Genomic DNA, 12848 nt, shown 5'->3' on the forward strand with positions numbered 1-12848 from the left:
AATTCGGCATTCTAAGAAACCATTTTCTAGGCTAAGAACTACGCAAGACCTGATTCCAAATTAAATTTATTTAAGGCGGATACGTAGGCAATCCATGATTCGGTCCAACCAATTTGCAACCAATATTAAAGCCTATAGAAATAACGAGAATAAGAAATAGAGTCCCTTATTGAAATTTAATTACTTGCAACCCAAGTCGAAAGAAAGATTTAAGTCAAAAGAAGAATCCAAGTCATCAAGATGCCAAAATTAATGAGCACACATCGAAAAATAATAAGGGCACGTACCCTTGCCAGAAGGAGCACTCACACTCCTAGACGCTTAGCCAAGACTCAAAAGATCGCTTCGCCTCAATTGAATGGGGGCTAGCGTAAGCGTCCATGACCTCTAAAGTACTCAACTTGACCCTCCCTAAAGCGAACTAACTCACTTAAAGACTTTCTTTCACCGTTAGACATAGTCATAATCGCCGACAAGTAGTAAAGGCAGTAAGCTTGCAATAAAGAGGATTGTTCTACGGCATCGCCCCATCGTTCCTTCGAACTCAGGGCACCCGTTCATGGTAATTCAAATGCTTGCGAATCCCCTTTGAAAAAATCAGACATTGTCAATAGGACTTGGCACTTAACCAAGGCTCACCCTACTCAGACATATGACACGGGCATCTAAAATCGAAATCTAAAAGCATCATTAATGGGAAGGCATAATAGCAACTGGGGGCTAAAAATTGAACTGAAAGAGCTAGGGAAAGAACTAAGTATACCTTGACCTTTTGTGCAGACATATACCAAGTAAATCTAAGTCAATTTAAAAACGGTTTATATTCCAGCAATTCTGGAAAAGATGGACCTAAAAGCCTAAAAGCATATGCCAAACGGGCACAAGTAATATCTTGACGTCTGCACCCTGGCTTCCAGCAAATCCTTAGACAGCATTCCAAAAATCGTAACAGTATTTTGATTCACTCATGTGATCCTGTACGAACCCTTCTATAAGTCAACCTACTTAGCACACCTCGGACTGTACACAGTAGGACTCGGATTTTAAATAATTTTCAAATGATTTTTAAAGACTTCTTCGAACATAATAAAGAGTCGTTGGTTTAATCTAAGTATACGTTTATCTCGGTATTGCAAGTGAGTCAAAAGATTTCTAAATATGATTATGGGTAAAGAAAGGCACCTAGCTATTGGTCAAGGCACACTCCAACACGTGACTACCTTGACCATGGCAATGTCGCACAATACGACATTTACAAGAGAAGTAGCAAATCACTACTCGAACGTACCTCGCACTGGACGAGTCTGGTTCAAACTATTCATGATTTGTGTCACCATGAATGCATAAAAACGTATGCAAAGCATTATAGCACCAAGCCAATCCCGTAGCTACAGTTGGGGGCTTGAGAAAAACACTCTAAAAATGCTCGAAATGACGATTTTATCGCAAATTCTCGACGCTAATGCTATACATACATCATAGGGGCACAATCCTAAGCTTTAAATTGTGAAAAACAAACCTTAGAATGGCTACAACCCCTCCCAAATTCTAAGCACTACTTAGAATATATAAAGTCACCCCACTAACAAGGGTAACTGAAAATCGTGAGTCACCAAAACTCTGATCAAGCTACTGCACATAACGCTCGCCCTACAAGCGCCCGTTACACAGTCTACCTCGTTCCAAAGCAAAAGCGAAAAAAAAATCATCAAAATATACCCAGAAATCAATTTCAACGCCCAGAGCTGGGCGCCGATATCTTTAACGCCCCAGCCTGGGCGCTGAACCTTTCTGCTAGCCAAGTTTTGCCCAGATATAAAAAAAAAAAAAAAACACATATGAATCCTCGCATCGAACGAAGTGATAAGCCGTGCAAACCCACGCGGAAGGTGCTACACTTGTTCGAGCACCTGAACGAGGCGTGATGAAAGTACTCCAATGAAAAAAATAATGATATCCCAACACCTGGAGAAATGTTCTAATACAGGTTATTAGGCCACACAAGCTTACGTCGCACCATAAGTTCAACCATCCCACGGTACAAGTCTAAAAGAGAGAGAGTAAGGCATATTGCACTAACACGGGCACGACCAACAGCACGTGTAAAAGAGGCAAAGACTACTTATTGCCCAAATTCAGAATGAAAGCCACACGACTTCTACATTAAGGATTAAAGGTAGCAAAATATTACCTACCACGAAAGGGATAGCTCGCACCTACACAAGCGGAACCCCAAGGCATCTTTCTCGAAAGAACCTACAAAATCGTACGCCAAAAGGAAGCATCCCAACATGCATACTTGGGGGCTCCAAGCTACGAAACAACCATGGCAAAATGAAAAAATCTCGAAGCAAATGTTTGAACAAGCGAATGCATACTTGGGGGCTCCAAGCTACGAAACAACCATGGCAAAATGAAGCAAATGTTTTAACAAGCGAAAGGGCACGATGTTTGAGCCCACTTCATGAATGGGCCTGAACCCTATCAAACTTCTAAGCAAACTATTCAAAATCAGTCGTTGCTCCAAAAAAAGAAACAATTCAAGTAATCTGATTAATGGACCGCACACAACAGCCATTCTATGAACGCTTGTTCGCACATACATATCATCATTCACGAACACGTTCAAAAAATATAAGAGCGATCAAAGTCTTACACCTCAAGGTATGTTCCTCGGGCCATATAGACTCGCCCGACTATTGCAATAACTGTACACCATATCATGTTTGGATATCTCAAAAAAATATATTGTTAAACAAAAATATACACAGTGTGGACCCACTTATAGGACACATCTAATCAGGAAATATTACGACCCACCAATAGGTTGTAATCACAAAAGCCCTTCTACATAGGCAAAATAAAAAATTCAAAATGGGCTCGCCCACCCTCAGCGGGCGGGGTCTGCGTCACTAAGCCGCGCAGGTCCTCAGTTTTCGAAGAATAAAGTCTTTAAATTTAAAATAGGCTCGCCATCTTCAGCCGGCGTGGTCTACGGCGCAAACCACGTAGGTCCTTATTTTCAAAAAAAAAAAACAAAATAAAATTTCAAAACAGATTCGTCCACTTCTATCGGACGGGGGGTCCACCCTCAGCGGACAGGCTCGCCATCTTCAGCCGGCGGGGTCTACGTCACAAACCGCGTAGGTCCTTATTTTCAAAAACATCAAAACAGATTCGTCCACTTCTATCGGACGGGGGGTCCACCCTCAGCGGACAGGCTCGCCCACCTTCAGCGGGCGGGGTCTGCGTCACTAACCGCGCAGGTCCTTAGTCGCTGCAGCGATAACTTTTGCTGGATTTTCCTTCGTTTTACGTCCTATAAAAACAAGGGTGCTGGATTTTCCTTCGTTTTACATCCTATAAAAACAAGGGGGTTTTCTTGTTTACCTAGCCCTGAAAATGAGAATCTTTAAAAAACGTTTTACCTCGTGATTGGGCTTGGCCAGGCCCAATTACACTTTACAGCTTTGATTTCGAAAACATCTGTAGTTACTCCAAATGACAAAGTGAGGGAGTTTCTACGCATCTTTAGATCCTTCCAATGACAAAGTGAGGAAGTTTCTATACTATCAGTTGACAAATCCCAATGACACGTGAGGGATATGTCGACACTTCAAGTGATGACCCTTAAGTCAAATGTTATCACTCGGGGGCTCGTGAGACCCTCGCAAAACAGGTCACATACACCATGGCTTGTGTGACGCACTCCGTCTAATACTTTGACCATCGTCTTACTCCAAGACTTAGTCAAAGTGGGGGCTAACTGTAGACACCTACTTTTGTCCCCGTTCCCGCAAGGGAAAGGTTCGATGATGAAGACGTAAAAACTCCACTTGACAACGCATCTCCTATAAAATAAACGAATCTCGATTCTCCATTTCATTTCACCCGAAACCAGCTATTTATGGAAACCTACTAAAAATAGTAACTGCCGTAAAAAGTAGCTTCTAAGAGTGGCAAATCATAAAAGATAGAAACCTGTCAGAATTAGGTGTTGCATTCCAACATAAATCCTAAATGAGATAGAAAACTGCTAGAATCCTATTCCTAATATGATTCGGAAATAAGAGTTACGTATTAATCGAAATCCTAACGAGCCTAGAGTTCGTAACGGGCCCAGACGCATTCCGTCAAAAAATTGATACGCGCTAAAAGACTCGAATTAATCTCAAACTCTACGGATTTCAAGAATCCGAATCTGACAAAGAATTCGGCCCAGACATCACTTTCAACGCCCAGAGCTGGACGTCGAAATCTTTGACGCCCAGCCCTGGGCCCTGAAATTACATGGATCTCTATTTTCAACGCCCACCCCTGGGCGCCGAAATCTTTGACGCCCAGAGCTGGGCGCCGAAATTACCTGGGACGTGTTTTTTCCTAATTCTTTATGGATTAGAACTCTGCAATTCTACCTTTCCACGAACTCTTCCCTATAAACAGGCCCCTAGTTTCGACGTGAAAGAACACACAACAACACATAATATATTCTGAGTATTGACTCTAAACCCCTTAGCCTAAGCCTCTCGCTGCGAAACTGTTCACGCGTTCTGTCGCAATCGATCCATAAATCAAACAGAACGTATCCTGTCCCATAATCGAGATTCGTTAAATAAAAAGGAGAAATAGCAAAGTCAAAGTGGTTAGTTTTCTGAGAACCGTGACGCACCTCTCAAGGGTGCGTCGTAATGTGTCCCTTTTCGATGATTTTACCGCTTTCCTCGCCCTTTTTATGAACTGTTAAACTAACCTAATTTGAATGTTCTATCATGCCTAATAAATATATATTTTTGGGAAATCGGATTATCATGCTAGTTCCGTTAATGTTATTTAAATCAGATAATCACGATCGAATTAGTATTATATGTTGCATATTGCTAAAATCAATTCAGATTAGTTTAATAGTTAACGCATGTCCCTTCAATTATTTATGCTGAGCTAGTAAGGATATCCTGCCTCTGGAGTTATCGACGAGCGAATTACTCCTCTCGGTAGTTACAGTCCCCCGAACCCTCAATCTCTACCTTGTGGGTGTATATTGAGAGGTCCCCACACCAGGGATCACAAGGGAACCTACGGCCGTCGTGGTCAAACATAATTGCACTCCCTTTATGTCACGATAACCGGGTTTTGTCAGTTTTTGTCATTGTTGTTAAAAACTGAATGGCGACTCCTATGTTACTAGTCAATTGGGTGTATACTCACAGGAAATCCAATTACACTTGATTGAATAAAAATAATCGTCACACCCACGAGGGACAAGGACACGCATTAGCCTCGCGCTTTTTCGACCCCCTCACAAAGATTAATGGTCGATCAACAACCTTCTCAAATATGAAACCTCGCATTCGAAAATCAAAACAAAGTTAGATACTTTTCTTCATAATTAATTGATTTATTACACCGTTTTGTTTTTAAGGCTTAAGATGTACATTTATAAATTAAGTAGTCATTCTTTTTTTCCCTTTTTTTTTTAATTCACTTTTCTTTATTTAATGTATTATTTAACGTCAAAAGAATATATATGTTTATATAGAAAGATGTAACATAAGTTGTGGTTGGCTAAGATGGTAGGAAGTGTGACTTTTAACAAAGAGGTCTGGTGTTCGATCCTTGTTACATGTTTTTGGTTGTAATGACATGTCATGATGCTAATTAGTGGTGACATACATTCTTAAGAACGCCTTTTAATATATTAGTATAGATAATACTTTGTATAATTTTTTAGAGAACTAAAATAATTACGAATTTTCAAATGTCTTTGAAACTATCTTATCATAACATAGTTATAGACTTAGGGGCTTTTGGTTTGCAAACTGATATGGGGTTGGAATCAGGAATAATATCAAGGTGGTATGAGTTTGGAACTTGATTATTAATAGCATGTGTTTGGTTCAATTTGGGAATGAGTTTTTTCCTTTTGTTTGGATAACTAGAGTAAAGGAATGAGTCATACCTACCTCCCCTAGGTTTTTAAACCTTACACCTTGGGGGTTTGAGGTATGGGTTTAAAAGCTCTTAAAATTGCCAACCAAACACATGGTATGGGGTTAGAACATTCTAAACCCATACCTCATACCTAAAATCCTCGAACCAAACACCCCCTTATAGTCTTTGGTAATGGAATCCAAGCATCATTTAGTGTTGAGGTGGCTTGTCGTAGTTTCTTTTTAAGTTGTTATTTTGGTCTTCCACATTGGAGACACAGTCCAGCCTTGTGGGCCAAGTTTTGCTGGGATTTAATTAAGATGTATCAAAATTGTAGCCACAGGCCTATAGGCCCACAAGAATTATATTAAGCCCACAACCTGGTTTTGGCGAGCCTAATCCAGTCGATGTCAACATTCATCATGAGTTATTAGTTGTCGACTTTTTCTATTTTATGTAGAGAGAGTCAACAAAGACAATGACGTAGATTGGATTCAACTTTACGCTTGATCAAACTATTCATTACTGATTTTGATGTTAGCAAATAATCATATTTATGTATTCCTATACTATTCAAAACTAGTATTGATCCCGTGTCATGCATGACTTTTGTTGTGTTTTAAAAGTGAGTTTAATTTTTCAATTCATCAAAATAGAGTAAATGTAATTAATTTCGTGTTTCACTATGAAAACAGTGAAGATAGAAATATAAATTGGTGTTGTATATTATGAAATTAATAGAAAAATTAAAAGATAAAGTGGCATGAATTTTTGGTGATGAAGATACATGAAATTGGAGAACAAAGAGACGTGGAATTTAAAGAAGATAAAATGAAAATATGTTTCAAAGAAGGACACGTGACACTCCATATTTCTTGCAAATTTTCCTGTTATTAAATATTAGTATGGATTTTGAGGATTTGATGTTTCCCTTTTGAAAATTTTATCACACTCTTACTAGCTAACGTGTTAACGTTTTTTAAACGGAAAATAATAAATTCATATAGCACCCTTACAATATTCGACTAAAATGTCACGTAACCTTCATGCGTATAAACAAGGGAAAATCCAGGAATTTAAATTGGGAACCAAAAAAATCTATAATTTTCTTTCTAGTATCTCGTTTTTGCTCCTTTTAGGGGGTTAAAGTTGAGAGGTAAGTTGTCAAAATATTAAAAACACCATAATAAAATATGTGGAGGATTTAAGAACTTTAGTTTTGGGTTTTCATAACAATAAAACTCAATCCTAGTCCAAATTGTAACAATAATTTGGGGCGATTTCAATTTAAAATGGAAAAAACGAGTTTATTTTTTTGGTAAAATAGAGAATTTTATTACCAAAACATAGTATCCAAACAAGGAAACAACAAAAACAGCAGAGGAAGCACATCCCACTTCCTAACTAAAACACAAAAGAAGCTACAAGAGAGGAGACACTCTGCAAACAACAGCTGCAGAACCACACACCCTAACCTGCAACCAGCAAAAAACACCACAGGAAGCCCGCAACCAGGCTGAACAAGGGCCTGCAACCAGACATCACAAAAGCAAAGTCTGCAACAGCAGAGAACACAAAGCAAGAACATACAATAAAGAAGCAACAACAAAAAAATTGTAGCCAGACTGCACACAACATCAAACAAACAATATCCAACAAACTAAGGCACTAAGCCACACAGCTTTGGGCGTTGGAAGCATCTGATGTAAGTAAGAAGTTGAATTTGTTTCACCACATTGCCAGGTTCCTGCTTCACATTCTTAAAACTTCTGCAATTCCGTTCCTTCCAGATACAGTACACAGTAACACAAAAAATCATTCTGAGAATTTGGTGATGACCAAATTTGGTGTTCCAGTTTCTCATCACAATCTGAAGTTCATTCTTCCAAGACTCAGGCCTTCTGTGTATACCCAACCATCTCAACAGAAAAAACCACACACTGCTAGAAAATTCACACTTAAAAAACATGTGACTAATGGTCTCGTTCTTCTTCTGACACAAGGCACATAATTGATCACAATGAATGCCAATTTTTAGGAGATTATCACAAGTGACCAATCTTCCCAGAATAGTCAACCAAACAATGAAAATACATTTAGGAGGAGCAGGAGTATTGCAAATAATCCTTCGCCAATCAACTTTACTTACAACGCCTTTAAGAGAATTATAAACTCTTCGAACAGAAACATAGGTTGCTGTAGAAAGCTACCTCCAATGGCATCTATATACTTGACAGACTCCCGAAACTTCCTCACCACCCATGAAACTTGTGCCGGAATATCCATGGTAGTGAGGTTCTTGTTCTTGACATAATACACATGAACCCACCGAATCCATGCTTTATCTTTTTTCTGGGCCAAATTCCATAGTAATTTGCACAAAGCAGCCTTATTCCAAGTATGCATGTAATACCTCGTATTTTTCGGAAATTATAAATATATTTTAATGTATTTATAAAGATTTTTATGAATTTAATTACAGTAATGTGATTTAAATGTATTTTAATTTAAATAATTTAATTATTACTTATTTACGAAATACGGATTTTTAATAAATAAATTAAATGAATTTATTTATTCGGGAATTGTTGGGTCATATTTAAAAAACTGTTTTAATTATAATCTAAGCCCAATTCAATTCCGTTGGTAAACCCAACTAGGCTTGCAAGCAATCAATTCTAATTAAACCCAATTGCAAGCCTATAGACACTTAATTTGTGTCTCCCCTTTGGGATGATGAAGATACCATTATCCTTATTAGGTGGCTGGGACAACTCCGTGCGGAAGTACCAATTGCTAAGAACATGTTCCGAAATCCAAGAGCCAAAGTCCAATACCCGAGGCCGTTCCCTTTTTTGGAACTCTGTACAAAATACAATTTCCAAAAATCAATTTCAAAATCCAAGTACAATCTTACCCAATGGACCATTCCATTGGTTTTACAAGGCCTTTTCCAGTCGAAATGACATTAAGAAATCCCAATTCGGGCGCCGACCCACAAAACCGAGCAAGCAGGGCCTCGTCCCGTAAAGCCGAAATTTAAAAACCCGAAACGGCTTGTTTTTAGACGCAAACCAAGATTTAATCCCCAAGCAATCACTACGTGCCAACTTCGTACAATTCGTACAAAGGTACACCCAATACAAGCCAAAAGCAAGGACGACATCTTCGTCCATATTTTGGCAGCTTCTGCGCCACGTCAGCAGCGCTGGGCGCAGGCAGCTGCGCTGGACGCTGGCGTTTAGCTACAAATTTTCCTATTTAAACCCCTAATTCTGAGCATTTAGGGAGGGAAAATAAAAAACACAACGTCGTAATACAAAAATTGCCACTCAAATCAAAATACAAAAAACTCTCCAAAAATCTCATACAATTTCAAAGTTCTAAGCAATTGGGAGCTCCAAAAGGGATCTTAGCCTAAACCTAATTAGGTATTTCCGAATCCCAAACTAATCTACAATGCTTCTATGAATTCTATTTCAAAAATGATTAGTAAGATTGACACTTTTATTCTTAAAAGTGTCACTTACAACAATCATACACCTTTTCAAAAATCCACACTTTGTGTGATTCAAATACAAAATTTCAAGATTCAAGGATGTTTAAGGTTGTTTGTAATCACTTCCTTAAACTAGAATCATCTTCAAAATATGGAGTAATCAAAGATGAAGCCTTTCTAATGTTTAAAGGTCTAATCTTTGAGATTCAAGACTCCACTTTTCAAATTTCAAGTTCAAGTTTCAAAGTTCAATGATGTTTAAGGTTGTTCATAATCACTCCCTTAAACTAGAACAACTTCAAAATAGGAACATAGCAAAGATAAAGCCTTTTCAACAATTAAAAGGTTCAATCTTTGAGATTCAAAACTCCTAAGTTCAATATTCAAGTTCTATATTTCAAGTTATATATTTCAAGTTCAATGCTTCAAGTTCAATTTCTATGTTCAAAATCTAGGACACTTTGGGATGAGAAACTAAGTTGAGATTTTTGCTTTAAATCCGTGTCGGACGCACTTAATTTTAAGGAGTCGTTTGGCGTTCGGATCTCATGTGCTAAAGTTCAATTTTAATATTGCATTTCAATTCCGCAATTTCAATTCCGCACTTCAATTCCGCAATTTCAATAACGCATTTCAATAAGGAACTTCAATTCCGCAATTTCAATACCGCATTTAAATATTGCACCTTTCAATTCCGCACTTTCAATTATGCAAGTTTACTTGCCTAGTCCTTCTAGGCAATGTGGTTTCCCACCTAGTCCATTTCTAGGTGGTGATGTGTTTTACTAATTCCATCACTTATTTTCTACTGTGATGTTGCTTTACTTGTTTATTGCTTTCATTACCTCGCATAAATACAAAATACAAAGTTACACCACGCTTAACGAAGATAATTTCTTGGACAAACCAATCTTAGGTTCCCTTAAATTAACTTTAAAGCTAAGTGGTCATGATACAAAAGTAGAAATTCTATTTGTTCAAGTTCTAAATTCAAACCCACATAGTCTAAACTAGGGTATTTTCGAATATGTTTTGTGCCACGCATTTGAATTATTTCTAAAGCTCGGGGAATAAGCATCTCGTTCCCTTGCCCGGATCTCACCCATCCGTTTCTAAGATTCAATGCCTTATCCTAACCGAGTCTCTTTTTGGTCTTTCCAAACGGGACCCTTAAAAATGTTTGGTGGCGACTCCTTCAAAATCAAAAAATACAAAGGTTCTAAAACCTCCCTCGTAGGGAAAACATACAAAAAAAACCCCCTACAATTCAGGCGACTCTGCTGGGGAGTTCCTGATTTCAACTTCGAAAATACGAGCTTACTTTGAGCAGCAAGCCACTTATCTGCTTAAGTTCTGGATGCCAGCTCTGGCGCCAGGCGCAGGCCCCTGCGCCAAACGCCACTGCCTGCATCCAGCACAATGGCTCACAGTGGCTTGTTGCCCATGTGGCTCAAGTTTTCAAGTGGGAGTCAGTCTGTTTTTGAATTTTGAAGGACACTCCCAAACCTTGTGAACGAATGTCGAAAAACGAGCTTTTCAAATACAATATTCAAATGCGATTCTCAAATTTCAATTTCTAGGCATTTCATGCATATTTCGAAAACCATATTTGTGCAAAACGAGTTTCTACCTTGCCCAAACGGATGTGTTCTACATTCGAGCTAGCCCCGGGGACAACGAAATGGTGACTCTCCACACGGTTCCCGACCAAAGTGTGTGACCATTTCCGCGCCTACCGAAACTTGGCATTTGCTTGACATTCCCGATGTCAAGTATGGAGGTCGTCTGTCGACACACACGTGTTAGGTTATGATATATATGACAAAACATAAATCATGCGGAAAACCTTAATGCCAGGAAACATATTATTTACACATAATCATTTAGCATAATTTAGGTGCATACACTTTGTAGCGTGCCCTCCCTAGCTGCGCCCGAACCGAACAAGAACAAGTCTTTAGGACTCCAAGTGTCGTCCCTACGTAGATAGTCCACAGCAGGTCCGGATCCGCCTTAAGATTGACCAACTAGAATCGCCCTTAAGGTACTATAATTTTCGCCTAATTATGGGCAAGAATGTGACTGAATTTTCTGCCCAAAAATCACTGTTTTATTGTATGAATACTTGTTGAAAAACTCGTATATAAATTTATGACCCTAGGCATATATTTATAGAACCTTGGAAAGGATTTCGAATCCTGTTAGAATACTAATTAATTAATTAGAATCCTTTTAGAACTCTAAATAATTAATTTAATCTTTTAGGATTAGGATTTAATCAATGCACGAATTCCGATAGCTTTAGGATTCGTATAGCACGCACACACGTAGCGCCCGAGCACCGCACACCCATGCGCAAGCCTCGCGGCCCGGAATTAATTTCCTTTTCGAACAAATATTTAATATTTCCGTTTCTGGAATTATTTTCCGATTCCGATAATATTTCCGATTCTGACAATATTTCCGTTTCCGGCAATATTTCCGATTCCGGTAATATTTTCATTTCCGATAATATTTTCCGATACGTACCATGTTTCCGTTTCCGGCAACATCAACGACTTGGATAATATTTATATTTCCGATACGATCCATATTTCCGTTTCCGGCAATATCATCATTTCCGGAGTATTCATTTCTTGCCTTTGACGATCTCAGCTCCCACTGAAACCAAGATCCGTCGATTCCGAATATCCATAGATGGAGTATTTAATGCCATTAAATACTTGATCCGTTTACGTACTATTTGTGTGACCCTACGGGTTCAGTCAAGAGTAAGCTGTGGATTAATATCATTAATTCCACTTGAACTGAAGCGGCCTCTAGCTAGGCATTCAGCTCACTTGATCTCACTGAATTATTAACTTGTTAATTAATACTGAACCGCATTTATTAGACTTAACATTAAATGCATACTTGGACCAAGGGCATTATTTCCTTCAGTCTCCCACTTGTCCTTAGGGACAAGTGTGCATTTCCTAATTCCTTTGTCGCTCGATGCTTGCTCTTGAACATAAGGTAAGAGTTGTCATCCTTATTATGTCCAGAGGTGTTTCTCGGTTTCAGAGTTCAACTGATCAAATAAACAAATAATCATAGCCTATGATTCATCTGAGCACGGCCATGCATTTTACAGTTTCTAGCTCTCCGAGTGGTCTTGTACAACTTTCAGCATCTCATCCCGATTTATGGGAGGACAATCCCAATCTTGCGATCTTGAGATTAGACTTAGTTTGATAGGTGATTACCTGAGCGTTGCCTTTATAGCCTCCTTTTACGATGCGACGGTTGACAACGTCAAAGTAAGCAGTTCTCAAACAAGTAATCTCAAATCACTCAGGTATTGAGGATTAGTGTCCAATAATTTTAATGAAATTTACTTATAACATATTTTCATCTCTTACAGTAAATTTTCATAGGTCTT

Source organism: Spinacia oleracea, chromosome 1 (assembly GCF_020520425.1).
Source record: "Spinacia oleracea cultivar Varoflay chromosome 1, BTI_SOV_V1, whole genome shotgun sequence".
Lineage (NCBI taxonomy): Eukaryota > Viridiplantae > Streptophyta > Magnoliopsida > Caryophyllales > Amaranthaceae > Spinacia > Spinacia oleracea.